At 48.0% G+C, this 19,448-nt stretch overlaps 64 non-coding genes across 64 annotated transcripts; all 64 read right to left on the bottom strand.

Annotated features, from left to right (window-relative positions):
- Positions 1-293: 293 nt before the first annotated feature.
- trnat-ugu (transfer RNA threonine (anticodon UGU)) lies at positions 294-368 on the bottom strand. The gene has a single exon. It is a non-coding gene; the product is annotated as a tRNA-Thr (tRNA).
- A 73-nt stretch (positions 369-441) lies between these two features.
- trnak-cuu (transfer RNA lysine (anticodon CUU)) lies at positions 442-514 on the bottom strand. The gene has a single exon. It is a non-coding gene; the product is annotated as a tRNA-Lys (tRNA).
- Positions 515-802: 288 nt separating this feature from the next.
- trnat-ugu (transfer RNA threonine (anticodon UGU)) lies at positions 803-877 on the bottom strand. Its single transcript has one exon. It is a non-coding gene; the product is annotated as a tRNA-Thr (tRNA).
- Positions 878-1,216: 339 nt separating this feature from the next.
- trnat-ugu (transfer RNA threonine (anticodon UGU)) lies at positions 1,217-1,291 on the bottom strand. The gene has a single exon. It is a non-coding gene; the product is annotated as a tRNA-Thr (tRNA).
- Positions 1,292-1,364: 73 nt separating this feature from the next.
- Positions 1,365-1,437, bottom strand: trnak-cuu (transfer RNA lysine (anticodon CUU)). The gene has a single exon. It is a non-coding gene; the product is annotated as a tRNA-Lys (tRNA).
- Positions 1,438-1,725: 288 nt separating this feature from the next.
- On the bottom strand, positions 1,726-1,800 carry trnat-ugu (transfer RNA threonine (anticodon UGU)). Its single transcript has one exon. It is a non-coding gene; the product is annotated as a tRNA-Thr (tRNA).
- Positions 1,801-2,139: 339 nt separating this feature from the next.
- Positions 2,140-2,214, bottom strand: trnat-ugu (transfer RNA threonine (anticodon UGU)). Its single transcript has one exon. It is a non-coding gene; the product is annotated as a tRNA-Thr (tRNA).
- Positions 2,215-2,287: 73 nt separating this feature from the next.
- trnak-cuu (transfer RNA lysine (anticodon CUU)) lies at positions 2,288-2,360 on the bottom strand. The gene has a single exon. It is a non-coding gene; the product is annotated as a tRNA-Lys (tRNA).
- A 288-nt stretch (positions 2,361-2,648) lies between these two features.
- On the bottom strand, positions 2,649-2,723 carry trnat-ugu (transfer RNA threonine (anticodon UGU)). The gene has a single exon. It is a non-coding gene; the product is annotated as a tRNA-Thr (tRNA).
- A 73-nt stretch (positions 2,724-2,796) lies between these two features.
- trnak-cuu (transfer RNA lysine (anticodon CUU)) lies at positions 2,797-2,869 on the bottom strand. Its single transcript has one exon. It is a non-coding gene; the product is annotated as a tRNA-Lys (tRNA).
- A 289-nt stretch (positions 2,870-3,158) lies between these two features.
- On the bottom strand, positions 3,159-3,233 carry trnat-ugu (transfer RNA threonine (anticodon UGU)). The gene has a single exon. It is a non-coding gene; the product is annotated as a tRNA-Thr (tRNA).
- A 73-nt stretch (positions 3,234-3,306) lies between these two features.
- trnak-cuu (transfer RNA lysine (anticodon CUU)) lies at positions 3,307-3,379 on the bottom strand. Its single transcript has one exon. It is a non-coding gene; the product is annotated as a tRNA-Lys (tRNA).
- A 288-nt stretch (positions 3,380-3,667) lies between these two features.
- trnat-ugu (transfer RNA threonine (anticodon UGU)) lies at positions 3,668-3,742 on the bottom strand. Its single transcript has one exon. It is a non-coding gene; the product is annotated as a tRNA-Thr (tRNA).
- A 339-nt stretch (positions 3,743-4,081) lies between these two features.
- trnat-ugu (transfer RNA threonine (anticodon UGU)) lies at positions 4,082-4,153 on the bottom strand. The gene has a single exon. It is a non-coding gene; the product is annotated as a tRNA-Thr (tRNA).
- A 76-nt stretch (positions 4,154-4,229) lies between these two features.
- On the bottom strand, positions 4,230-4,302 carry trnak-cuu (transfer RNA lysine (anticodon CUU)). Its single transcript has one exon. It is a non-coding gene; the product is annotated as a tRNA-Lys (tRNA).
- Positions 4,303-4,591: 289 nt separating this feature from the next.
- trnat-ugu (transfer RNA threonine (anticodon UGU)) lies at positions 4,592-4,666 on the bottom strand. Its single transcript has one exon. It is a non-coding gene; the product is annotated as a tRNA-Thr (tRNA).
- Positions 4,667-5,005: 339 nt separating this feature from the next.
- On the bottom strand, positions 5,006-5,080 carry trnat-ugu (transfer RNA threonine (anticodon UGU)). The gene has a single exon. It is a non-coding gene; the product is annotated as a tRNA-Thr (tRNA).
- A 73-nt stretch (positions 5,081-5,153) lies between these two features.
- trnak-cuu (transfer RNA lysine (anticodon CUU)) lies at positions 5,154-5,226 on the bottom strand. Its single transcript has one exon. It is a non-coding gene; the product is annotated as a tRNA-Lys (tRNA).
- Positions 5,227-5,514: 288 nt separating this feature from the next.
- On the bottom strand, positions 5,515-5,589 carry trnat-ugu (transfer RNA threonine (anticodon UGU)). The gene has a single exon. It is a non-coding gene; the product is annotated as a tRNA-Thr (tRNA).
- Positions 5,590-5,928: 339 nt separating this feature from the next.
- Positions 5,929-6,003, bottom strand: trnat-ugu (transfer RNA threonine (anticodon UGU)). The gene has a single exon. It is a non-coding gene; the product is annotated as a tRNA-Thr (tRNA).
- Positions 6,004-6,076: 73 nt separating this feature from the next.
- Positions 6,077-6,149, bottom strand: trnak-cuu (transfer RNA lysine (anticodon CUU)). Its single transcript has one exon. It is a non-coding gene; the product is annotated as a tRNA-Lys (tRNA).
- Positions 6,150-6,438: 289 nt separating this feature from the next.
- trnat-ugu (transfer RNA threonine (anticodon UGU)) lies at positions 6,439-6,513 on the bottom strand. Its single transcript has one exon. It is a non-coding gene; the product is annotated as a tRNA-Thr (tRNA).
- Positions 6,514-6,852: 339 nt separating this feature from the next.
- Positions 6,853-6,927, bottom strand: trnat-ugu (transfer RNA threonine (anticodon UGU)). The gene has a single exon. It is a non-coding gene; the product is annotated as a tRNA-Thr (tRNA).
- A 73-nt stretch (positions 6,928-7,000) lies between these two features.
- On the bottom strand, positions 7,001-7,073 carry trnak-cuu (transfer RNA lysine (anticodon CUU)). Its single transcript has one exon. It is a non-coding gene; the product is annotated as a tRNA-Lys (tRNA).
- A 288-nt stretch (positions 7,074-7,361) lies between these two features.
- Positions 7,362-7,436, bottom strand: trnat-ugu (transfer RNA threonine (anticodon UGU)). The gene has a single exon. It is a non-coding gene; the product is annotated as a tRNA-Thr (tRNA).
- Positions 7,437-7,775: 339 nt separating this feature from the next.
- On the bottom strand, positions 7,776-7,850 carry trnat-ugu (transfer RNA threonine (anticodon UGU)). Its single transcript has one exon. It is a non-coding gene; the product is annotated as a tRNA-Thr (tRNA).
- A 73-nt stretch (positions 7,851-7,923) lies between these two features.
- On the bottom strand, positions 7,924-7,996 carry trnak-cuu (transfer RNA lysine (anticodon CUU)). The gene has a single exon. It is a non-coding gene; the product is annotated as a tRNA-Lys (tRNA).
- Positions 7,997-8,284: 288 nt separating this feature from the next.
- Positions 8,285-8,359, bottom strand: trnat-ugu (transfer RNA threonine (anticodon UGU)). Its single transcript has one exon. It is a non-coding gene; the product is annotated as a tRNA-Thr (tRNA).
- A 73-nt stretch (positions 8,360-8,432) lies between these two features.
- trnak-cuu (transfer RNA lysine (anticodon CUU)) lies at positions 8,433-8,505 on the bottom strand. Its single transcript has one exon. It is a non-coding gene; the product is annotated as a tRNA-Lys (tRNA).
- A 437-nt stretch (positions 8,506-8,942) lies between these two features.
- trnak-cuu (transfer RNA lysine (anticodon CUU)) lies at positions 8,943-9,015 on the bottom strand. Its single transcript has one exon. It is a non-coding gene; the product is annotated as a tRNA-Lys (tRNA).
- Positions 9,016-9,305: 290 nt separating this feature from the next.
- trnat-ugu (transfer RNA threonine (anticodon UGU)) lies at positions 9,306-9,380 on the bottom strand. Its single transcript has one exon. It is a non-coding gene; the product is annotated as a tRNA-Thr (tRNA).
- A 74-nt stretch (positions 9,381-9,454) lies between these two features.
- trnak-cuu (transfer RNA lysine (anticodon CUU)) lies at positions 9,455-9,527 on the bottom strand. The gene has a single exon. It is a non-coding gene; the product is annotated as a tRNA-Lys (tRNA).
- A 288-nt stretch (positions 9,528-9,815) lies between these two features.
- On the bottom strand, positions 9,816-9,890 carry trnat-ugu (transfer RNA threonine (anticodon UGU)). Its single transcript has one exon. It is a non-coding gene; the product is annotated as a tRNA-Thr (tRNA).
- A 339-nt stretch (positions 9,891-10,229) lies between these two features.
- On the bottom strand, positions 10,230-10,304 carry trnat-ugu (transfer RNA threonine (anticodon UGU)). The gene has a single exon. It is a non-coding gene; the product is annotated as a tRNA-Thr (tRNA).
- Positions 10,305-10,377: 73 nt separating this feature from the next.
- Positions 10,378-10,450, bottom strand: trnak-cuu (transfer RNA lysine (anticodon CUU)). The gene has a single exon. It is a non-coding gene; the product is annotated as a tRNA-Lys (tRNA).
- A 288-nt stretch (positions 10,451-10,738) lies between these two features.
- trnat-ugu (transfer RNA threonine (anticodon UGU)) lies at positions 10,739-10,813 on the bottom strand. The gene has a single exon. It is a non-coding gene; the product is annotated as a tRNA-Thr (tRNA).
- Positions 10,814-11,152: 339 nt separating this feature from the next.
- On the bottom strand, positions 11,153-11,227 carry trnat-ugu (transfer RNA threonine (anticodon UGU)). The gene has a single exon. It is a non-coding gene; the product is annotated as a tRNA-Thr (tRNA).
- Positions 11,228-11,300: 73 nt separating this feature from the next.
- trnak-cuu (transfer RNA lysine (anticodon CUU)) lies at positions 11,301-11,373 on the bottom strand. Its single transcript has one exon. It is a non-coding gene; the product is annotated as a tRNA-Lys (tRNA).
- Positions 11,374-11,662: 289 nt separating this feature from the next.
- trnat-ugu (transfer RNA threonine (anticodon UGU)) lies at positions 11,663-11,737 on the bottom strand. The gene has a single exon. It is a non-coding gene; the product is annotated as a tRNA-Thr (tRNA).
- Positions 11,738-11,810: 73 nt separating this feature from the next.
- trnak-cuu (transfer RNA lysine (anticodon CUU)) lies at positions 11,811-11,883 on the bottom strand. The gene has a single exon. It is a non-coding gene; the product is annotated as a tRNA-Lys (tRNA).
- A 289-nt stretch (positions 11,884-12,172) lies between these two features.
- trnat-ugu (transfer RNA threonine (anticodon UGU)) lies at positions 12,173-12,247 on the bottom strand. Its single transcript has one exon. It is a non-coding gene; the product is annotated as a tRNA-Thr (tRNA).
- Positions 12,248-12,586: 339 nt separating this feature from the next.
- Positions 12,587-12,661, bottom strand: trnat-ugu (transfer RNA threonine (anticodon UGU)). The gene has a single exon. It is a non-coding gene; the product is annotated as a tRNA-Thr (tRNA).
- A 73-nt stretch (positions 12,662-12,734) lies between these two features.
- Positions 12,735-12,807, bottom strand: trnak-cuu (transfer RNA lysine (anticodon CUU)). Its single transcript has one exon. It is a non-coding gene; the product is annotated as a tRNA-Lys (tRNA).
- A 289-nt stretch (positions 12,808-13,096) lies between these two features.
- trnat-ugu (transfer RNA threonine (anticodon UGU)) lies at positions 13,097-13,171 on the bottom strand. The gene has a single exon. It is a non-coding gene; the product is annotated as a tRNA-Thr (tRNA).
- Positions 13,172-13,510: 339 nt separating this feature from the next.
- trnat-ugu (transfer RNA threonine (anticodon UGU)) lies at positions 13,511-13,585 on the bottom strand. The gene has a single exon. It is a non-coding gene; the product is annotated as a tRNA-Thr (tRNA).
- A 73-nt stretch (positions 13,586-13,658) lies between these two features.
- On the bottom strand, positions 13,659-13,731 carry trnak-cuu (transfer RNA lysine (anticodon CUU)). Its single transcript has one exon. It is a non-coding gene; the product is annotated as a tRNA-Lys (tRNA).
- Positions 13,732-14,019: 288 nt separating this feature from the next.
- On the bottom strand, positions 14,020-14,094 carry trnat-ugu (transfer RNA threonine (anticodon UGU)). The gene has a single exon. It is a non-coding gene; the product is annotated as a tRNA-Thr (tRNA).
- Positions 14,095-14,433: 339 nt separating this feature from the next.
- Positions 14,434-14,508, bottom strand: trnat-ugu (transfer RNA threonine (anticodon UGU)). The gene has a single exon. It is a non-coding gene; the product is annotated as a tRNA-Thr (tRNA).
- Positions 14,509-14,581: 73 nt separating this feature from the next.
- On the bottom strand, positions 14,582-14,654 carry trnak-cuu (transfer RNA lysine (anticodon CUU)). The gene has a single exon. It is a non-coding gene; the product is annotated as a tRNA-Lys (tRNA).
- Positions 14,655-14,942: 288 nt separating this feature from the next.
- On the bottom strand, positions 14,943-15,017 carry trnat-ugu (transfer RNA threonine (anticodon UGU)). The gene has a single exon. It is a non-coding gene; the product is annotated as a tRNA-Thr (tRNA).
- A 339-nt stretch (positions 15,018-15,356) lies between these two features.
- Positions 15,357-15,431, bottom strand: trnat-ugu (transfer RNA threonine (anticodon UGU)). Its single transcript has one exon. It is a non-coding gene; the product is annotated as a tRNA-Thr (tRNA).
- A 73-nt stretch (positions 15,432-15,504) lies between these two features.
- Positions 15,505-15,577, bottom strand: trnak-cuu (transfer RNA lysine (anticodon CUU)). The gene has a single exon. It is a non-coding gene; the product is annotated as a tRNA-Lys (tRNA).
- A 288-nt stretch (positions 15,578-15,865) lies between these two features.
- trnat-ugu (transfer RNA threonine (anticodon UGU)) lies at positions 15,866-15,940 on the bottom strand. The gene has a single exon. It is a non-coding gene; the product is annotated as a tRNA-Thr (tRNA).
- A 339-nt stretch (positions 15,941-16,279) lies between these two features.
- trnat-ugu (transfer RNA threonine (anticodon UGU)) lies at positions 16,280-16,354 on the bottom strand. The gene has a single exon. It is a non-coding gene; the product is annotated as a tRNA-Thr (tRNA).
- A 73-nt stretch (positions 16,355-16,427) lies between these two features.
- trnak-cuu (transfer RNA lysine (anticodon CUU)) lies at positions 16,428-16,500 on the bottom strand. Its single transcript has one exon. It is a non-coding gene; the product is annotated as a tRNA-Lys (tRNA).
- A 288-nt stretch (positions 16,501-16,788) lies between these two features.
- Positions 16,789-16,863, bottom strand: trnat-ugu (transfer RNA threonine (anticodon UGU)). The gene has a single exon. It is a non-coding gene; the product is annotated as a tRNA-Thr (tRNA).
- Positions 16,864-17,202: 339 nt separating this feature from the next.
- On the bottom strand, positions 17,203-17,277 carry trnat-ugu (transfer RNA threonine (anticodon UGU)). The gene has a single exon. It is a non-coding gene; the product is annotated as a tRNA-Thr (tRNA).
- Positions 17,278-17,350: 73 nt separating this feature from the next.
- trnak-cuu (transfer RNA lysine (anticodon CUU)) lies at positions 17,351-17,423 on the bottom strand. The gene has a single exon. It is a non-coding gene; the product is annotated as a tRNA-Lys (tRNA).
- A 289-nt stretch (positions 17,424-17,712) lies between these two features.
- trnat-ugu (transfer RNA threonine (anticodon UGU)) lies at positions 17,713-17,787 on the bottom strand. The gene has a single exon. It is a non-coding gene; the product is annotated as a tRNA-Thr (tRNA).
- A 73-nt stretch (positions 17,788-17,860) lies between these two features.
- Positions 17,861-17,933, bottom strand: trnak-cuu (transfer RNA lysine (anticodon CUU)). Its single transcript has one exon. It is a non-coding gene; the product is annotated as a tRNA-Lys (tRNA).
- A 288-nt stretch (positions 17,934-18,221) lies between these two features.
- Positions 18,222-18,296, bottom strand: trnat-ugu (transfer RNA threonine (anticodon UGU)). Its single transcript has one exon. It is a non-coding gene; the product is annotated as a tRNA-Thr (tRNA).
- Positions 18,297-18,635: 339 nt separating this feature from the next.
- On the bottom strand, positions 18,636-18,710 carry trnat-ugu (transfer RNA threonine (anticodon UGU)). The gene has a single exon. It is a non-coding gene; the product is annotated as a tRNA-Thr (tRNA).
- A 73-nt stretch (positions 18,711-18,783) lies between these two features.
- Positions 18,784-18,856, bottom strand: trnak-cuu (transfer RNA lysine (anticodon CUU)). Its single transcript has one exon. It is a non-coding gene; the product is annotated as a tRNA-Lys (tRNA).
- A 288-nt stretch (positions 18,857-19,144) lies between these two features.
- On the bottom strand, positions 19,145-19,219 carry trnat-ugu (transfer RNA threonine (anticodon UGU)). Its single transcript has one exon. It is a non-coding gene; the product is annotated as a tRNA-Thr (tRNA).
- Positions 19,220-19,448: the final 229 nt, after the last annotated feature.

The following is a 19,448-nucleotide window of genomic DNA, read 5'->3' as shown; positions in this document are numbered from 1 at the left end:
GGGCTTACTGCTACGCAATCAGAGGCATTCTCGTCGGTGACCTTTGTGACCGTCATCGTTTCAAACGCTTGGCCTGTGTCCAGAAGGCTGACATTTTGTCCAGATACAGTTTCAAATTCGCTGGGTGTATAGTCTACAAACAAAGAGTTGCATGCTCCAAAGCCTGAGCTATCCAGGCTTAGCATGTTGCTTCCAGAGGCATTCTCGTCTGGGACCTTTGTGACGCTATACGTTTGAATCCACAACATTGGTGAAAGTTAAAAATGGGCCAGTTTTATAAAACAAACACAGGGAGGTGCTGCTGGGAGTTGAACCCAGGATCTCCTGTTTACAAGACAGGCGCTTTCAACCAGCTAAGCCACAGCACCTCTGGATCTGCAATAGTTGATTCAACTACTTGAAGCCTCTCAGAGTGACGGATAGGCCTCCATAATGTAAACACGCCCAACGTGGGGCTCGAACCCACGACCCTGAGATTAAGAGTCTCATGCTCTACCGACTGAGCTAGCCGGGCTTACTGCTACGCAACCAGAGGCATTCTCGTCGGGGACCTTTGTGACCGTCATCGTTTCAAACGCTTGGCCTGTGTCCAGAAGGCTGACATTTTGTCCAGATACAGTTTCAAATTCGCTGGGTGTATAGTCTACAAACAAAGAGTTGCATGCTCCAAAGCCTAAGCTATCCAGGCTTAGCATGTTGCTTCCAGAGGCATTCTCGTCTGGGACCTTTGTGACGCTATACGTTTGAATCCACAACATTGGTGAAAGTTAAAAATGGGCCAGTTTTATAAACAAACACAGGGAGGTGCTGCTGGGAGTTGAACCCAGGATCTCCTGTTTACAAGACAGGTGCTTTCAACCAGCTAAGCCACAGCACCTCTGGATCTACAATAGTTGATTCAACTACTTGAAGCCTCTCAGAGTGGGCTTACTGCTACGCAATCAGAGGCATTCTCGTCGGTGACCTTTGTGACCGTCATCGTTTCAAACGCTTGGCCTGTGTCCAGAAGGCTGACATTTTGTCCAGATACAATTTCAAATTCGCTGGGTGTATAGTCTACAAACAAAGAGTTGCATGCTCCAAAGCCTGAGCTATCCAGGCTTAGCATGTTGCTTCCAGAGGCATTCTCGTCTGGGACCTTTGTGACGCTATACGTTTAAATCCACAACATTGGTGAAAGTTAAAAATGGGCCAGTTTTATAAAACAAACACAGGGAGGTGCTGCTGGGAGTTGAACCCAGGATCTCCTGTTTACAAGACAGGCGCTTTCAACCAGCTAAGCCACAGCACCTCTGGATCTGCAATAGTTGATTCAACTACTTGAAGCCTCTCAGAGTGACGGATAGGCCTCCATAATGTAAACACGCCCAACGTGGGGCTCGAACCCACGACCCTGAGATTAAGAGTCTCATGCTCTACCGACTGAGCTAGCCGGGCTTACTGCTACGCAACCAGAGGCATTCTCGTCGGGGACCTTTGTGACCGTCATCGTTTCAAACGCTTGGCCTGTGTCCAGAAGGCTGACATTTTGTCCAGATACAGTTTCAAATTCGCTGGGTGTATAGTCTACAAACAAAGAGTTGCATGCTCCAAAGCCTAAGCTATCCAGGCTTAGCATGTTGCTTCCAGAGGCATTCTCGTCTGGGACCTTTGTGACGCTATACGTTTGAATCCACAACATTGGTGAAAGTTAAAAATGGGCCAGTTTTATAAACAAACACAGGGAGGTGCTGCTGGGAGTTGAACCCAGGATCTCCTGTTTACAAGACAGGTGCTTTCAACCAGCTAAGCCACAGCACCTCTGGATCTACAATAGTTGATTCAACTACTTGAAGCCTCTCAGAGTGGGCTTACTGCTACGCAATCAGAGGCATTCTCGTCGGTGACCTTTGTGACCGTCATCGTTTCAAACGCTTGGCCTGTGTCCAGAAGGCTGACATTTTGTCCAGATACAATTTCAAATTCGCTGGGTGTATAGTCTACAAACAAAGAGTTGCATGCTCCAAAGCCTGAGCTATCCAGGCTTAGCATGTTGCTTCCAGAGGCATTCTCGTCTGGGACCTTTGTGACGCTATACGTTTAAATCCACAACATTGGTGAAAGTTAAAAATGGGCCAGTTTTATAAAACAAACACAGGGAGGTGCTGCTGGGAGTTGAACCCAGGATCTCCTGTTTACAAGACAGGCGCTTTCAACCAGCTAAGCCACAGCACCTCTGGATCTGCAATAGTTGATTCAACTACTTGAAGCCTCTCAGAGTGACGGATAGGCCTCCATAATGTAAACACGCCCAACGTGGGGCTCGAACCCACGACCCTGAGATTAAGAGTCTCATGCTCTACCGACTGAGCTAGCCGGGCTTACTGCTACGCAACCAGAGGCATTCTCGTCGGGGACCTTTGTGGCCGTCATCGTTTCAAACGCTTGGCCTGTGTCCAGAAGGCTGACATTTTGTCCAGATACAGTTTCAAATTCGCTGGGTGTATAGTCTACAAACAAAGAGTTGCATGCTCCAAAGCCTAAGCTATCCAGGCTTAGCATGTTGCTTCCAGAGGCATTCTCGTCTGGGACCTTTGTGACGCTATACGTTTGAATCCACAACATTGGTGAAAGTTAAAAATGGGCCAGTTTTATAAATAAACACAGGGAGGTGCTGCTGGGATTTGAACCCAGGATCCCCTGTTTACAAGACAGGCGCTTTCAACCAGCTAAGCCACAGCACCTCTGTATCTGCAATAGTTGATTCAACTACTTGAAGCCTCTCAGAGTGACGGATAGGCCTCCATAATGTAAACACGCCCAACGTGGGGCTCGAACCCACGACCCTGAGATTAAGAGTCTCATGCTCTACCGACTGAGCTAGCCGGGCTTCCTGCTACGCAACCAGAGGCATTCTCGTCGGGGACCTTTGTGACCGTCATCGTTTCAAACGCTTGGCCTGTGTCCAGAAGGCTGACATTTTGTCCAGATACAGTTTCAAATTCGCTGGGTGTATAGTCTACAAACAAAGAGTGGCATGCTCCAACGCCTGAGCTATCCAGGCTTAGCATGTTGCTTCCAGAGGCATTCTCGTCGGGGACCTTTGTGACGGTATACGTTTGAATCCACAACATTGGTGAAAGTAAAAAATGTGCCAGTTTTATAAAACAAACACAGGGAGGTGCTGCTGGGAGTTGAACCCAGGATCTCCTGTTTACAAGACAGGCGCTTTCAACCAGCTAAGCCACAGCACCTCTGGATCTGCAATAGTTGATTCAACTACTTGAAGCCTCTCAGAGTGACGGATAGGCCTCCATAATGTAAACACGCCCAACGTGGGGCTCGAACCCACGACCCTGAGATTAAGAGTCTCATGCTCTACCGACTGAGCTAGCCGGGCTTACTGCTACGCAACCAGAGGCATTCTCGTCGGGGACCTTTGTGACCGTCATCGTTTCAAACGCTTGGCCTGTGTCCAGAAGGCTGACATTTTGTCCAGATACAGTTTCAAATTCGCTGGGTGTATAGTCTACAAACAAAGAGTTGCATGCTCCAAAGCCTAAGCTATCCAGGCTTAGCATGTTGCTTCCAGAGGCATTCTCGTCTGGGACCTTTGTGACGCTATACGTTTGAATCCACAACATTGGTGAAAGTTAAAAATGGGCCAGTTTTATAAACAAACACAGGGAGGTGCTGCTGGGAGTTGAACCCAGGATCTCCTGTTTACAAGACAGGTGCTTTCAACCAGCTAAGCCACAGCACCTCTGGATCTACAATAGTTGATTCAACTACTTGAAGCCTCTCAGAGTGGGCTTACTGCTACGCAATCAGAGGCATTCTCGTCGGTGACCTTTGTGACCGTCATCGTTTCAAACGCTTGGCCTGTGTCCAGAAGGCTGACATTTTGTCCAGATACAGTTTCAAATTCGCTGGGTGTATAGTCTACAAACAAAGAGTTGCATGCTCCAAAGCCTGAGCTATCCAGGCTTAGCATGTTGCTTCCAGAGGCATTCTCGTCGGGGACCTTTGTGACGGTATACGTTTGAATCCACAACATTGGTGAAGGTAAAAAATGTGCCAGTTTTATAAAACAAACACAGGGAGGTCATGCTGGGAGTTGAACCCAGGATCTCCTGTTTACAAGACAGGCGCTTTCAACCAGCTAAGCCACAGCACCTCTGGATCTCCAATAGTTGATTCAACTACTTGAAGCCTCTCAGACTGACGGATAGGCCTCCATAATGTAAACACGCCCAAAGTGGGGCTCTAACCCACGACCCTGAGATTAAGAGTCTCATGCTCTACCGACTGAGCTATCCAGGCTTACTGCTACGCAACCAGAGGCATTCTCGTCGGGGACCTTTGTGACCGTCATGGTTTCAAACGCTTGGCCTGTGTCCAGAAGGCTGACATTTTGTCCAGATACAGTTTCAAATTCGCTGGGTGTATAGTCTACAAACAAAGAGTTGCATGCTCCAAAGCCTGAGCTATCCAGGCTTAGCATGTTGCTTCCAGAGGCATTCTCGTCTGGGACCTTTGCGACGCTATACGTTTGAATCCACAACATTGGTGAAAGTTAAAAATGGGCCAGTTTTATAAAACAAACACAGGGAGGTGCTGCTGGGAGTTGAACCCAGGATCTCCTGTTTACAAGACAGGCGCTTTCAACCAGCTAAGCCACAGCACCTCTGGATCTGCAATAGTTGATTCAACTACTTGAAGCCTCTCAGAGTGGGCTTACTGCTACGCAATCAGAGGCATTCTCGTCGGTGACCTTTGTGACCGTCATCGTTTCAAACGCTTGGCCTGTGTCCAGAAGGCTGACATTTTGTCCAGATACAGTTTCAAATTCGCTGGGTGTATAGTCTACAAACAAAGAGTTGCATGCTCCAAAGCCTGAGCTATCCAGGCTTAGCATGTTGCTTCCAGAGGCATTCTCGTCTGGGACCTTTGTGACGCTATACGTTTGAATCCACAACATTGGTGAAAGTTAAAAATGGGCCAGTTTTATAAAACAAACACAGGGAGGTGCTGCTGGGAGTTGAACCCAGGATCTCCTGTTTACAAGACAGGCGCTTTCAACCAGCTAAGCCACAGCACCTCTGGATCTGCAATAGTTGATTCAACTACTTGAAGCCTCTCAGAGTGACGGATAGGCCTCCATAATGTAAACACGCCCAACGTGGGGCTCGAACCCACGACCCTGAGATTAAGAGTCTCATGCTCTACCGACTGAGCTAGCCGGGCTTACTGCTACGCAACCAGAGGCATTCTCGTCGGGGACCTTTGTGACCGTCATCGTTTCAAACGCTTGGCCTGTGTCCAGAAGGCTGACATTTTGTCCAGATACAGTTTCAAATTCGCTGGGTGTATAGTCTACAAACAAAGAGTTGCATGCTCCAAAGCCTAAGCTATCCAGGCTTAGCATGTTGCTTCCAGAGGCATTCTCGTCTGGGACCTTTGTGACGCTATACGTTTGAATCCACAACATTGGTGAAAGTTAAAAATGGGCCAGTTTTATAAACAAACACAGGGAGGTGCTGCTGGGAGTTGAACCCAGGATCTCCTGTTTACAAGACAGGTGCTTTCAACCAGCTAAGCCACAGCACCTCTGGATCTACAATAGTTGATTCAACTACTTGAAGCCTCTCAGAGTGGGCTTACTGCTACGCAATCAGAGGCATTCTCGTCGGTGACCTTTGTGACCGTCATCGTTTCAAACGCTTGGCCTGTGTCCAGAAGGCTGACATTTTGTCCAGATACAGTTTCAAATTCGCTGGGTGTATAGTCTACAAACAAAGAGTTGCATGCTCCAAAGCCTGAGCTATCCAGGCTTAGCATGTTGCTTCCAGAGGCATTCTCGTCTGGGACCTTTGTGACGCTATACGTTTGAATCCACAACATTGGTGAAAGTTAAAAATGGGCCAGTTTTATAAAACAAACACAGGGAGGTGCTGCTGGGAGTTGAACCCAGGATCTCCTGTTTACAAGACAGGCGCTTTCAACCAGCTAAGCCACAGCACCTCTGGATCTACAATAGTTGATTCAACTACTTGAAGCCTCTCAGAGTGACGGATAGGCCTCCATAATGTAAACACGCCCAACGTGGGGCTCGAACCCACGACCCTGAGATTAAGAGTCTCATGCTCTACCGACTGAGCTAGCCGGGCTTACTGCTACGCAACCAGAGGCATTCTCGTCGGGGACCTTTGTGACCGTCATCGTTTCAAACGCTTGGCCTGTGTCCAGAAGGCTGACATTTTGTCCAGATACAGTTTCAAATTCGCTGGGTGTATAGTCTACAAACTAAGAGTTGCATGCTCCAAAGCCTAAGCTATCCAGGCTTAGCATGTTGCTTCCAGAGGCATTCTCGTCTGGGACCTTTGTGACGCTATACGTTTGAATCCACAACATTGGTGAAAGTTAAAAATGGGCAAGTTTTATAAAACAAACACAGGGAGGTGCTGCTGGGAGTTGAACCCAGGACCACCTGTTTACATGACAGGCGCTTTCAACCAGCTAAGCCACAGCACCTCTGGATCTGCAATAGTTGATTCAACTACTTGAAGCCTCTCAGAGTGGGCTTACTGCTACGCAATCAGAGGCATTCTCGTCGGTGACCTTTGTGACCGTCATCGTTTCAAACGCTTGGCCTGTGTCCAGAAGGCTGACATTTTGTCCAGATACAGTTTCAAATTCGCTGGGTGTATAGTCTACAAACAAAGAGTTGCATGCTCCAAAGCCTGAGCTATCCAGGCTTAGCATGTTGCTTCCAGAGGCATTCTCGTCTGGGACCTTTGTGACGCTATACGTTTGAATCCACAACATTGGTGAAAGTTAAAAATGGGCCAGTTTTATAAAACAAACACAGGGAGGTGCTGCTGGGAGTTGAACCCAGGATCTCCTGTTTACAAGACAGGCGCTTTCAACCAGCTAAGCCACAGCACCTCTGGATCTGCAATAGTTGATTCAACTACTTGAAGCCTCTCAGAGTGACGGATAGGCCTCCATAATGTAAACACGCCCAACGTGGGGCTCGAACCCACGACCCTGAGATTAAGAGTCTCATGCTCTACCGACTGAGCTAGCCGGGCTTACTGCTACGCAACCAGAGGCATTCTCGTCGGGGACCTTTGTGACCGTCATCGTTTCAAACGCTTGGCCTGTGTCCAGAAGGCTGACATTTTGTCCAGATACAGTTTCAAATTCGCTGGGTGTATAGTCTACAAACAAAGAGTTGCATGCTCCAAAGCCTAAGCTATCCAGGCTTAGCATGTTGCTTCCAGAGGCATTCTCGTCTGGGACCTTTGTGACGCTATACGTTTGAATCCACAACATTGGTGAAAGTTAAAAATGGGCCAGTTTTATAAACAAACACAGGGAGGTGCTGCTGGGAGTTGAACCCAGGATCTCCTGTTTACAAGACAGGTGCTTTCAACCAGCTAAGCCACAGCACCTCTGGATCTACAATAGTTGATTCAACTACTTGAAGCCTCTCAGAGTGGGCTTACTGCTACGCAATCAGAGGCATTCTCGTCGGTGACCTTTGTGACCGTCATCGTTTCAAACGCTTGGCCTGTGTCCAGAAGGCTGACATTTTGTCCAGATACAATTTCAAATTCGCTGGGTGTATAGTCTACAAACAAAGAGTTGCATGCTCCAAAGCCTGAGCTATCCAGGCTTAGCATGTTGCTTCCAGAGGCATTCTCGTCTGGGACCTTTGTGACGCTATACGTTTAAATCCACAACATTGGTGAAAGTTAAAAATGGGCCAGTTTTATAAAACAAACACAGGGAGGTGCTGCTGGGAGTTGAACCCAGGATCTCCTGTTTACAAGACAGGCGCTTTCAACCAGCTAAGCCACAGCACCTCTGGATCTGCAATAGTTGATTCAACTACTTGAAGCCTCTCAGAGTGACGGATAGGCCTCCATAATGTAAACACGCCCAACGTGGGGCTCGAACCCACGACCCTGAGATTAAGAGTCTCATGCTCTACCGACTGAGCTAGCCGGGCTTACTGCTACGCAACCAGAGGCATTCTCGTCGGGGACCTTTGTGGCCGTCATCGTTTCAAACGCTTGGCCTGTGTCCAGAAGGCTGACATTTTGTCCAGATACAGTTTCAAATTCGCTGGGTGTATAGTCTACAAACAAAGAGTTGCATGCTCCAAAGCCTAAGCTATCCAGGCTTAGCATGTTGCTTCCAGAGGCATTCTCGTCTGGGACCTTTGTGACGCTATACGTTTGAATCCACAACATTGGTGAAAGTTAAAAATGGGCCAGTTTTATAAATAAACACAGGGAGGTGCTGCTGGGATTTGAACCCAGGATCCCCTGTTTACAAGACAGGCGCTTTCAACCAGCTAAGCCACAGCACCTCTGTATCTGCAATAGTTGATTCAACTACTTGAAGCCTCTCAGAGTGACGGATAGGCCTCCATAATGTAAACACGCCCAACGTGGGGCTCGAACCCACGACCCTGAGATTAAGAGTCTCATGCTCTACCGACTGAGCTAGCCGGGCTTCCTGCTACGCAACCAGAGGCATTCTCGTCGGGGACCTTTGTGACCGTCATCGTTTCAAACGCTTGGCCTGTGTCCAGAAGGCTGACATTTTGTCCAGATACAGTTTCAAATTCGCTGGGTGTATAGTCTACAAACAAAGAGTGGCATGCTCCAACGCCTGAGCTATCCAGGCTTAGCATGTTGCTTCCAGAGGCATTCTCGTCGGGGACCTTTGTGACGGTATACGTTTGAATCCACAACATTGGTGAAAGTAAAAAATGTGCCAGTTTTATAAAACAAACACAGGGAGGTGCTGCTGGGAGTTGAACCCAGGATCTGTTGTTTACAAGACAGGTGCTTTCAACCAGCTAAGCCACAGCACCTCTGGATCTGCAATAGTTGATTCAAGTACTTGAAGCCTCTCAGAGTGACGGATAGGCCTCCATAATGTAAACACGCCCAACGTGGGGCTCGAACCCACGACCCTGAGATTAAGAGTCTCATGCTCTACCGACTGAGCTAGCCGGGCTTACTGCTACGCAACCAGAGGCATTCTCGTCGGGGACCTTTGTGACCGTCATCGTTTCAAACGCTTGGCCTGTGTCCAGAAGGCTGACCATTTTGTACAGATACAATTTCAAATTCGCTGGGTGTATAGTCTACAAACAAAGAGTTGCATGCTCCAAAGCCTGAGCTATCCAGGCTTAGCATGTTGCTTCCAGAGGCATTCTCGTCTGGGACCTTTGTGACGCTATACGTTTAAATCCACAACATTGGTGAAAGTTAAAAATAGGCCAGTTTTATAAAACAAACACAGGGAGGTGCTGCTGGGAGTTGAACCCAGGATCTCCTGTTTACAAGACAGGCGCTTTCAACCAGCTAAGCCACAGCACCTCTGGATCTGCAATTGTTGATTCAACTACTTGAAGCCCTTTCAGAGTGACGGATAGGCCTCCATAATGTAAACACGCCCAACGTGGGGCTCGAACCCACAACCCTGAGATTAAGAGTCTCATGCTCTACCGACTGAGCTAGCCGGGCTTACTGCTACGCAACCAGAGGCATTCTCGTCGGGGACCTTTGTGACCGTCATCGTTTCAAACGCTTGGCCTGTGTCCAGAAGGCTGACATTTTGTCCAGATACAGTTTCAAATTCGCTGGGTGTATAGTCTACAAACAAAGAGTTGCATGCTCCAAAGCCTAAGCTATCCAGGCTTAGCATGTTGCTTCCAGAGGCATTCTCGTCTGGGACCTTTGTGACGCTATACGTTTGAATCCACAACATTGGTGAAAGTTAAAAATGGGCCAGTTTTATAAACAAACACAGGGAGGTGCTGCTGGGAGTTGAACCCAGGATCTCCTGTTTACAAGACAGGTGCTTTCAACCAGCTAAGCCACAGCACCTCTGGATCTACAATAGTTGATTCAACTACTTGAAGCCTCTCAGAGTGGGCTTACTGCTACGCAATCAGAGGCATTCTCGTCGGTGACCTTTGTGACCGTCATCGTTTCAAACGCTTGGCCTGTGTCCAGAAGGCTGACATTTTGTCCAGATACAATTTCAAATTCGCTGGGTGTATAGTCTACAAACAAAGAGTTGCATGCTCCAAAGCCTGAGCTATCCAGGCTTAGCATGTTGCTTCCAGAGGCATTCTCGTCTGGGACCTTTGTGACGCTATACGTTTAAATCCACAACATTGGTGAAAGTTAAAAATGGGCCAGTTTTATAAAACAAACACAGGGAGGTGCTGCTGGGAGTTGAACCCAGGATCTCCTGTTTACAAGACAGGCGCTTTCAACCAGCTAAGCCACAGCACCTCTGGATCTGCAATAGTTGATTCAACTACTTGAAGCCTCTCAGAGTGACGGATAGGCCTCCATAATGTAAACACGCCCAACGTGGGGCTCGAACCCACGACCCTGAGATTAAGAGTCTCATGCTCTACCGACTGAGCTAGCCGGGCTTACTGCTACGCAACCAGAGGCATTCTCGTCGGGGACCTTTGTGGCCGTCATCGTTTCAAACGCTTGGCCTGTGTCCAGAAGGCTGACATTTTGTCCAGATACAGTTTCAAATTCGCTGGGTGTATAGTCTACAAACAAAGAGTTGCATGCTCCAAAGCCTAAGCTATCCAGGCTTAGCATGTTGCTTCCAGAGGCATTCTCGTCTGGGACCTTTGTGACGCTATACGTTTGAATCCACAACATTGGTGAAAGTTAAAAATGGGCCAGTTTTATAAACAAACACAGGGAGGTGCTGCTGGGAGTTGAACCCAGGATCTCCTGTTTACAAGACAGGTGCTTTCAACCAGCTAAGCCACAGCACCTCTGGATCTACAATAGTTGATTCAACTACTTGAAGCCTCTCAGAGTGGGCTTACTGCTACGCAATCAGAGGCATTCTCGTCGGTGACCTTTGTGACCGTCATCGTTTCAAACGCTTGGCCTGTGTCCAGAAGGCTGACATTTTGTCCAGATACAGTTTCAAATTCGCTGGGTGTATAGTCTACAAACAAAGAGTTGCATGCTCCAAAGCCTGAGCTATCCAGGCTTAGCATGTTGCTTCCAGAGGCATTCTCGTCTGGGACCTTTGTGACGCTATACGTTTGAATCCACAACATTGGTGAAAGTTAAAAATGGGCCAGTTTTATAAAACAAACACAGGGAGGTGCTGCTGGGAGTTGAACCCAGGATCTCCTGTTTACAAGACAGGCGCTTTCAACCAGCTAAGCCACAGCACCTCTGGATCTGCAATAGTTGATTCAACTACTTGAAGCCTCTCAGAGTGACGGATAGGCCTCCATAATGTAAACACGCCCAACGTGGGGCTCGAACCCACGACCCTGAGATTAAGAGTCTCATGCTCTACCGACTGAGCTAGCCGGGCTTACTGCTACGCAACCAGAGGCATTCTCGTCGGGGACCTTTGTGACCGTCATCGTTTCAAACGCTTGGCCTGTGTCCAGAAGGCTGACATTTTGTCCAGATACAGTTTCAAATTCGCTGGGTGTATAGTCTACAAACAAAGAGTTGCATGCTCCAAAGCCTGAGCTATCCAGGCTTAGCATGTTGCTTCCAGAGGCATTCTCGTCTGGGACCTTTGTGACGCTATACGTTTGAATCCACAACATTGGTGAAAGTTAAAAATGGGCCAGTTTTATAAAACAAACACAGGGAGGTGCTGCTGGGAGTTGAACCCAGGATCTCCTGTTTACAAGACAGGCGCTTTCAACCAGCTAAGCCACAGCACCTCTGGATCTGCAATAGTTGATTCAACTACTTGAAGCCTCTCAGAGTGACGGATAGGCCTCCATAATGTAAACACGCCCAACGTGGGGCTCGAACCCACGACCCTGAGATTAAGAGTCTCATGCTCTACCGACTGAGCTAGCCGGGCTTACTGCTACGCAACCAGAGGCATTCTCGTCGGGGACCTTTGTGACCGTCATCGTTTCAAACGCTTGGCCTGTGTCCAGAAGGCTGACATTTTGTCCAGATACAGTTTCAAATTCGCTGGGTGTATAGTCTACAAACAAAGAGTTGCATGCTCCAAAGCCTAAGCTATCCAGGCTTAGCATGTTGCTTCCAGAGGCATTCTCGTCTGGGACCTTTGTGACGCTATACGTTTGAATCCACAACATTGGTGAAAGTTAAAAATGGGCAAGTTTTATAAAACAAACACAGGGAGGTGCTGCTGGGAGTTGAACCCAGGACCACCTGTTTACATGACAGGCGCTTTCAACCAGCTAAGCCACAGCACCTCTGGATCTGCAATAGTTGATTCAACTACTTGAAGCCTCTCAGAGTGGGCTTACTGCTACGCAATCAGAGGCATTCTCGTCGGTGACCTTTGTGACCGTCATCGTTTCAAACGCTTGGCCTGTGTCCAGAAGGCTGACATTTTGTCCAGATACAGTTTCAAATTCGCTGGGTGTATAGTCTACAAACAAAGAGTTGCATGCTCCAAAGCCTGAGCTATCCAGGCTTAGCATGTTGCTTCCAGAGGCATTCTCGTCTGGGACCTTTGTGACGCTATACGTTTGAATCCACAACATTGGTGAAAGTTAAAAATGGGCCAGTTTTATAAAACAAACACAGGGAGGTGCTGCTGGGAGTTGAACCCAGGATCTCCTGTTTACAAGACAGGCGCTTTCAACCAGCTAAGCCACAGCACCTCTGGATCTGCAATAGTTGATTCAACTACTTGAAGCCTCTCAGAGTGACGGATAGGCCTCCATAATGTAAACACGCCCAACGTGGGGCTCGAACCCACGACCCTGAGATTAAGAGTCTCATGCTCTACCGACTGAGCTAGCCGGGCTTACTGCTACGCAACCAGAGGCATTCTCGTCGGGGACCTTTGTGACCGTCATCGTTTCAAACGCTTGGCCTGTGTCCAGAAGGCTGACATTTTGTCCAGATACAGTTTCAAATTCGCTGGGTGTATAGTCTACAAACAAAGAGTTGCATGCTCCAAAGCCTAAGCTATCCAGGCTTAGCATGTTGCTTCCAGAGGCATTCTCGTCTGGGACCTTTGTGACGCTATACGTTTGAATCCACAACATTGGTGAAAGTTAAAAATGGGCAAGTTTTATAAAACAAACACAGGGAGGTGCTGCTGGGAGTTGAACCCAGGACCACCTGTTTACATGACAGGCGCTTTCAACCAGCTAAGCCACAGCACCTCTGGATCTGCAATAGTTGATTCAACTACTTGAAGCCTCTCAGAGTGGGCTTACTGCTACGCAATCAGAGGCATTCTCGTCGGTGACCTTTGTGACCGTCATCGTTTCAAACGCTTGGCCTGTGTCCAGAAGGCTGACATTTTGTCCAGATACAGTTTCAAATTCGCTGGGTGTATAGTCTACAAACAAAGAGTTGCATGCTCCAAAGCCTGAGCTATCCAGGCTTAGCATGTTGCTTCCAGAGGCATTCTCGTCTGGGACCTTTGTGACGCTATACGTTTGAATCCACAACATTGGTGAAAGTTAAAAATGGGCCAGTTTTATAAAACAAACACAGGGAGGTGCTGCTGGGAGTTGAACCCAGGATCTCCTGTTTACAAGACAGGCGCTTTCAACCAGCTAAGCCACAGCACCTCTGGATCTGCAATAGTTGATTCAACTACTTGAAGCCTCTCAGAGTGACGGATAGGCCTCCATAATGTAAACACGCCCAACGTGGGGCTCGAACCCACGACCCTGAGATTAAGAGTCTCATGCTCTACCGACTGAGCTAGCCGGGCTTACTGCTACGCAACCAGAGGCATTCTCGTCGGGGACCTTTGTGACCGTCATCGTTTCAAACGCTTGGCCTGTGTCCAGAAGGCTGACATTTTGTCCAGATACAGTTTCAAATTCGCTGGGTGTATAGTCTACAAACAAAGAGTTGCATGCTCCAAAGCCTAAGCTATCCAGGCTTAGCATGTTGCTTCCAGAGGCATTCTCGTCTGGGACCTTTGTGACGCTATACGTTTGAATCCACAACATTGGTGAAAGTTAAAAATGGGCCAGTTTTATAAACAAACACAGGGAGGTGCTGCTGGGAGTTGAACCCAGGATCTCCTGTTTACAAGACAGGTGCTTTCAACCAGCTAAGCCACAGCACCTCTGGATCTACAATAGTTGATTCAACTACTTGAAGCCTCTCAGAGTGGGCTTACTGCTACGCAATCAGAGGCATTCTCGTCGGTGACCTTTGTGACCGTCATCGTTTCAAACGCTTGGCCTGTGTCCAGAAGGCTGACATTTTGTCCAGATACAATTTCAAATTCGCTGGGTGTATAGTCTACAAACAAAGAGTTGCATGCTCCAAAGCCTGAGCTATCCAGGCTTAGCATGTTGCTTCCAGAGGCATTCTCGTCTGGGACCTTTGTGACGCTATACGTTTAAATCCACAACATTGGTGAAAGTTAAAAATGGGCCAGTTTTATAAAACAAACACAGGGAGGTGCTGCTGGGAGTTGAACCCAGGATCTCCTGTTTACAAGACAGGCGCTTTCAACCAGCTAAGCCACAGCACCTCTGGATCTGCAATAGTTGATTCAACTACTTGAAGCCTCTCAGAGTGACGGATAGGCCTCCATAATGTAAACACGCCCAACGTGGGGCTCGAACCCACGACCCTGAGATTAAGAGTCTCATGCTCTACCGACTGAGCTAGCCGGGCTTACTGCTACGCAACCAGAGGCATTCTCGTCGGGGACCTTTGTGACCGTCATCGTTTCAAACGCTTGGCCTGTGTCCAGAAGGCTGACATTTTGTCCAGATACAGTTTCAAATTCGCTGGGTGTATAGTCTACAAACAAAGAGTTGCATGCTCCAAAGCCTAAGCTATCCAGGCTTAGCATGTTGCTTCCAGAGGCATTCTCGTCTGGGACCTTTGTGACGCTATACGTTTGAATCCACAACATTGGTGAAAGTTAAAAATGGGCCAGTTTTATAAACAAACACAGGGAGGTGCTGCTGGGAGTTGAACCCAGGATCTCCTGTTTACAAGACAGGTGCTTTCAACCAGCTAAGCCACAGCACCTCTGGATCTACAATAGTTGATTCAACTACTTGAAGCCTCTCAGAGTGGGCTTACTGCTACGCAATCAGAGGCATTCTCGTCGGTGACCTTTGTGACCGTCATCGTTTCAAACGCTTGGCCTGTGTCCAGAAGGCTGACATTTTGTCCAGATACAATTTCAAATTCGCTGGGTGTATAGTCTACAAACAAAGAGTTGCATGCTCCAAAGCCTGAGCTATCCAGGCTTAGCATGTTGCTTCCAGAGGCATTCTCGTCTGGGACCTTTGTGACGCTATACGTTTAAATCCACAACATTGGTGAAAGTTAAAAATGGGCCAGTTTTATAAAACAAACACAGGGAGGTGCTGCTGGGAGTTGAACCCAGGATCTCCTGTTTACAAGACAGGCGCTTTCAACCAGCTAAGCCACAGCACCTCTGGATCTGCAATAGTTGATTCAACTACTTGAAGCCTCTCAGAGTGACGGATAGGCCTCCATAATGTAAACACGCCCAACGTGGGGCTCGAACCCACGACCCTGAGATTAAGAGTCTCATGCTCTACCGACTGAGCTAGCCGGGCTTACTGCTACGCAACCAGAGGCATTCTCGTCGGGGACCTTTGTGACCGTCATCGTTTCAAACGCTTGGCCTGTGTCCAGAAGGCTGACATTTTGTCCAGATACAGTTTCAAATTCGCTGGGTGTATAGTCTACAAACAAAGAGTTGCATGCTCCAAAGCCTAAGCTATCCAGGCTTAGCATGTTGCTTCCAGAGGCATTCTCGTCTGGGACCTTTGTGACGCTATACGTTTGAATCCACAACATTGGTGAAAGTTAAAAATGGGCCAGTTTTATAAACAAACACAGGGAGGTGCTGCTGGGAGTTGAACCCAGGATCTCCTGTTTACAAGACAGGTGCTTTCAACCAGCTAAGCCACAGCACCTCTGGATCTACAATAGTTGATTCAACTACTTGAAGCCTCTCAGAGTGGGCTTACTGCTACGCAATCAGAGGCATTCTCGTCGGTGACCTTTGTGACCGTCATCGTTTCAAACGCTTGGCCTGTGTCCAGAAGGCTGACATTTTGTCCAGATACAATTTCAAATTCGCTGGGTGTATAGTCTACAAACAAAGAGTTGCATGCTCCAAAGCCTGAGCTATCCAGGCTTAGCATGTTGCTTCCAGAGGCATTCTCGTCTGGGACCTTTGTGACGCTATACGTTTAAATCCACAACATTGGTGAAAGTTAAAAATGGGCCAGTTTTATAAAACAAACACAGGGAGGTGCTGCTGGGAGTTGAACCCAGGATCTCCTGTTTACAAGACAGGCGCTTTCAACCAGCTAAGCCACAGCACCTCTGGATCTGCAATAGTTGATTCAACTACTTGAAGCCTCTCAGAGTGACGGATAGGCCTCCATAATGTAAACACGCCCAACGTGGGGCTCGAACCCACGACCCTGAGATTAAGAGTCTCATGCTCTACCGACTGAGCTAGCCGGGCTTACTGCTACGCAACCAGAGGCATTCTCGTCGGGGACCTTTGTGACCGTCATCGTTTCAAACGCTTGGCCTGTGTCCAGAAGGCTGACATTTTGTCCAGATACAGTTTCAAATTCGCTGGGTGTATAGTCTACAAACAAAGAGTTGCATGCTCCAAAGCCTAAGCTATCCAGGCTTAGCATGTTGCTTCCAGAGGCATTCTCGTCTGGGACCTTTGTGACGCTATACGTTTGAATCCACAACATTGGTGAAAGTTAAAAATGGGCCAGTTTTATAAACAAACACAGGGAGGTGCTGCTGGGAGTTGAACCCAGGATCTCCTGTTTACAAGACAGGTGCTTTCAACCAGCTAAGCCACAGCACCTCTGGATCTACAATAGTTGATTCAACTACTTGAAGCCTCTCAGAGTGGGCTTACTGCTACGCAATCAGAGGCATTCTCGTCGGTGACCTTTGTGACCGTCATCGTTTCAAACGCTTGGCCTGTGTCCAGAAGGCTGACATTTTGTCCAGATACAGTTTCAAATTCGCTGGGTGTATAGTCTACAAACAAAGAGTTGCATGCTCCAAAGCCTGAGCTATCCAGGCTTAGCATGTTGCTTCCAGAGGCATTCTCGTCTGGGACCTTTGTGACGCTATACGTTTGAATCCACAACATTGGTGAAAGTTAAAAATGGGCCAGTTTTATAAAACAAACACAGGGAGGTGCTGCTGGGAGTTGAACCCAGGATCTCCTGTTTACAAGACAGGCGCTTTCAACCAGCTAAGCCACAGCACCTCTGGATCTGCAATAGTTGATTCAACTACTTGAAGCCTCTCAGAGTGACGGATAGGCCTCCATAATGTAAACACGCCCAACGTGGGGCTCGAACCCACGACCCTGAGATTAAGAGTCTCATGCTCTACCGACTGAGCTAGCCGGGCTTACTGCTACGCAACCAGAGGCATTCTCGTCGGGGACCTTTGTGACCGTCATCGTTTCAAACGCTTGGCCTGTGTCCAGAAGGCTGACATTTTGTCCAGATACAGTTTCAAATTCGCTGGGTGTATAGTCTACAAACAAAGAGTTGCATGCTCCAAAGCCTGAGCTATCCAGGCTTAGCATGTTGCTTCCAGAGGCATTCTCGTCTGGGACCTTTGTGACGCTATACGTTTGAATCCACAACATTGGTGAAAGTTAAAAATGGGCCAGTTTTATAAAACAAACACAGGGAGGTGCTGCTGGGAGTTGAACCCAGGATCTCCTGTTTACAAGACAGGCGCTTTCAACCAGCTAAGCCACAGCACCTCTGGATCTGCAATAGTTGATTCAACTACTTGAAGCCTCTCAGAGTGACGGATAGGCCTCCATAATGTAAACACGCCCAACGTGGGGCTCGAACCCACGACCCTGAGATTAAGAGTCTCATGCTCTACCGACTGAGCTAGCCGGGCTTACTGCTACGCAACCAGAGGCATTCTCGTCGGGGACCTTTGTGACCGTCATCGTTTCAAACGCTTGGCCTGTGTCCAGAAGGCTGACATTTTGTCCAGATACAGTTTCAAATTCGCTGGGTGTATAGTCTACAAACAAAGAGTTGCATGCTCCAAAGCCTAAGCTATCCAGGCTTAGCATGTTGCTTCCAGAGGCATTCTCGTCTGGGACCTTTGTGACGCTATACGTTTGAATCCACAACATTGGTGAAAGTTAAAAATGGGCCAGTTTTATAAACAAACACAGGGAGGTGCTGCTGGGAGTTGAACCCAGGATCTCCTGTTTACAAGACAGGTGCTTTCAACCAGCTAAGCCACAGCACCTCTGGATCTACAATAGTTGATTCAACTACTTGAAGCCTCTCAGAGTGGGCTTACTGCTACGCAATCAGAGGCATTCTCGTCGGTGACCTTTGTGACCGTCATCGTTTCAAACGCTTGGCCTGTGTCCAGAAGGCTGACATTTTGTCCAGATACAATTTCAAATTCGCTGGGTGTATAGTCTACAAACAAAGAGTTGCATGCTCCAAAGCCTGAGCTATCCAGGCTTAGCATGTTGCTTCCAGAGGCATTCTCGTCTGGGACCTTTGTGACGCTATACGTTTAAATCCACAACATTGGTGAAAGTTAAAAATGGGCCAGTTTTATAAAACAAACACAGGGAGGTGCTGCTGGGAGTTGAACCCAGGATCTCCTGTTTACAAGACAGGCGCTTTCAACCAGCTAAGCCACAGCACCTCTGGATCTGCAATAGTTGATTCAACTACTTGAAGCCTCTCAGAGTGACGGATAGGCCTCCATAATGTAAACACGCCCAACGTGGGGCTCGAACCCACGACCCTGAGATTAAGAGTCTCATGCTCTACCGACTGAGCTAGCCGGGCTTACTGCTACGCAACCAGAGGCATTCTCGTCGGGGACCTTTGTGGCCGTCATCGTTTCAAACGCTTGGCCTGTGTCCAGAAGGCTGACATTTTGTCCAGATACAGTTTCAAATTCGCTGGGTGTATAGTCTACAAACAAAGAGTTGCATGCTCCAAAGCCTAAGCTATCCAGGCTTAGCATGTTGCTTCCAGAGGCATTCTCGTCTGGGACCTTTGTGACGCTATACGTTTGAATCCACAACATTGGTGAAAGTTAAAAATGGGCCAGTTTTATAAACAAACACAGGGAGGTGCTGCTGGGAGTTGAACCCAGGATCTCCTGTTTACAAGACAGGTGCTTTCAACCAGCTAAGCCACAGCACCTCTGGATCTACAATAGTTGATTCAACTACTTGAAGCCTCTCAGAGTGGGCTTACTGCTACGCAATCAGAGGCATTCTCGTCGGTGACCTTTGTGACCGTCATCGTTTCAAACGCTTGGCCTGTGTCCAGAAGGCTGACATTTTGTCCAGATACAATTTCAAATTCGCTGGGTGTATAGTCTACAAACAAAGAGTTGCATGCTCCAAAGCCTGAGCTATCCAGGCTTAGC

This window comes from Osmerus eperlanus, chromosome 4 (assembly GCF_963692335.1).
Source record: "Osmerus eperlanus chromosome 4, fOsmEpe2.1, whole genome shotgun sequence".
In the NCBI taxonomy this organism is placed as follows: Eukaryota; Metazoa; Chordata; class Actinopteri; order Osmeriformes; family Osmeridae; genus Osmerus; species Osmerus eperlanus.
This window is presented reverse-complemented; position numbering and strand designations above follow the sequence as displayed.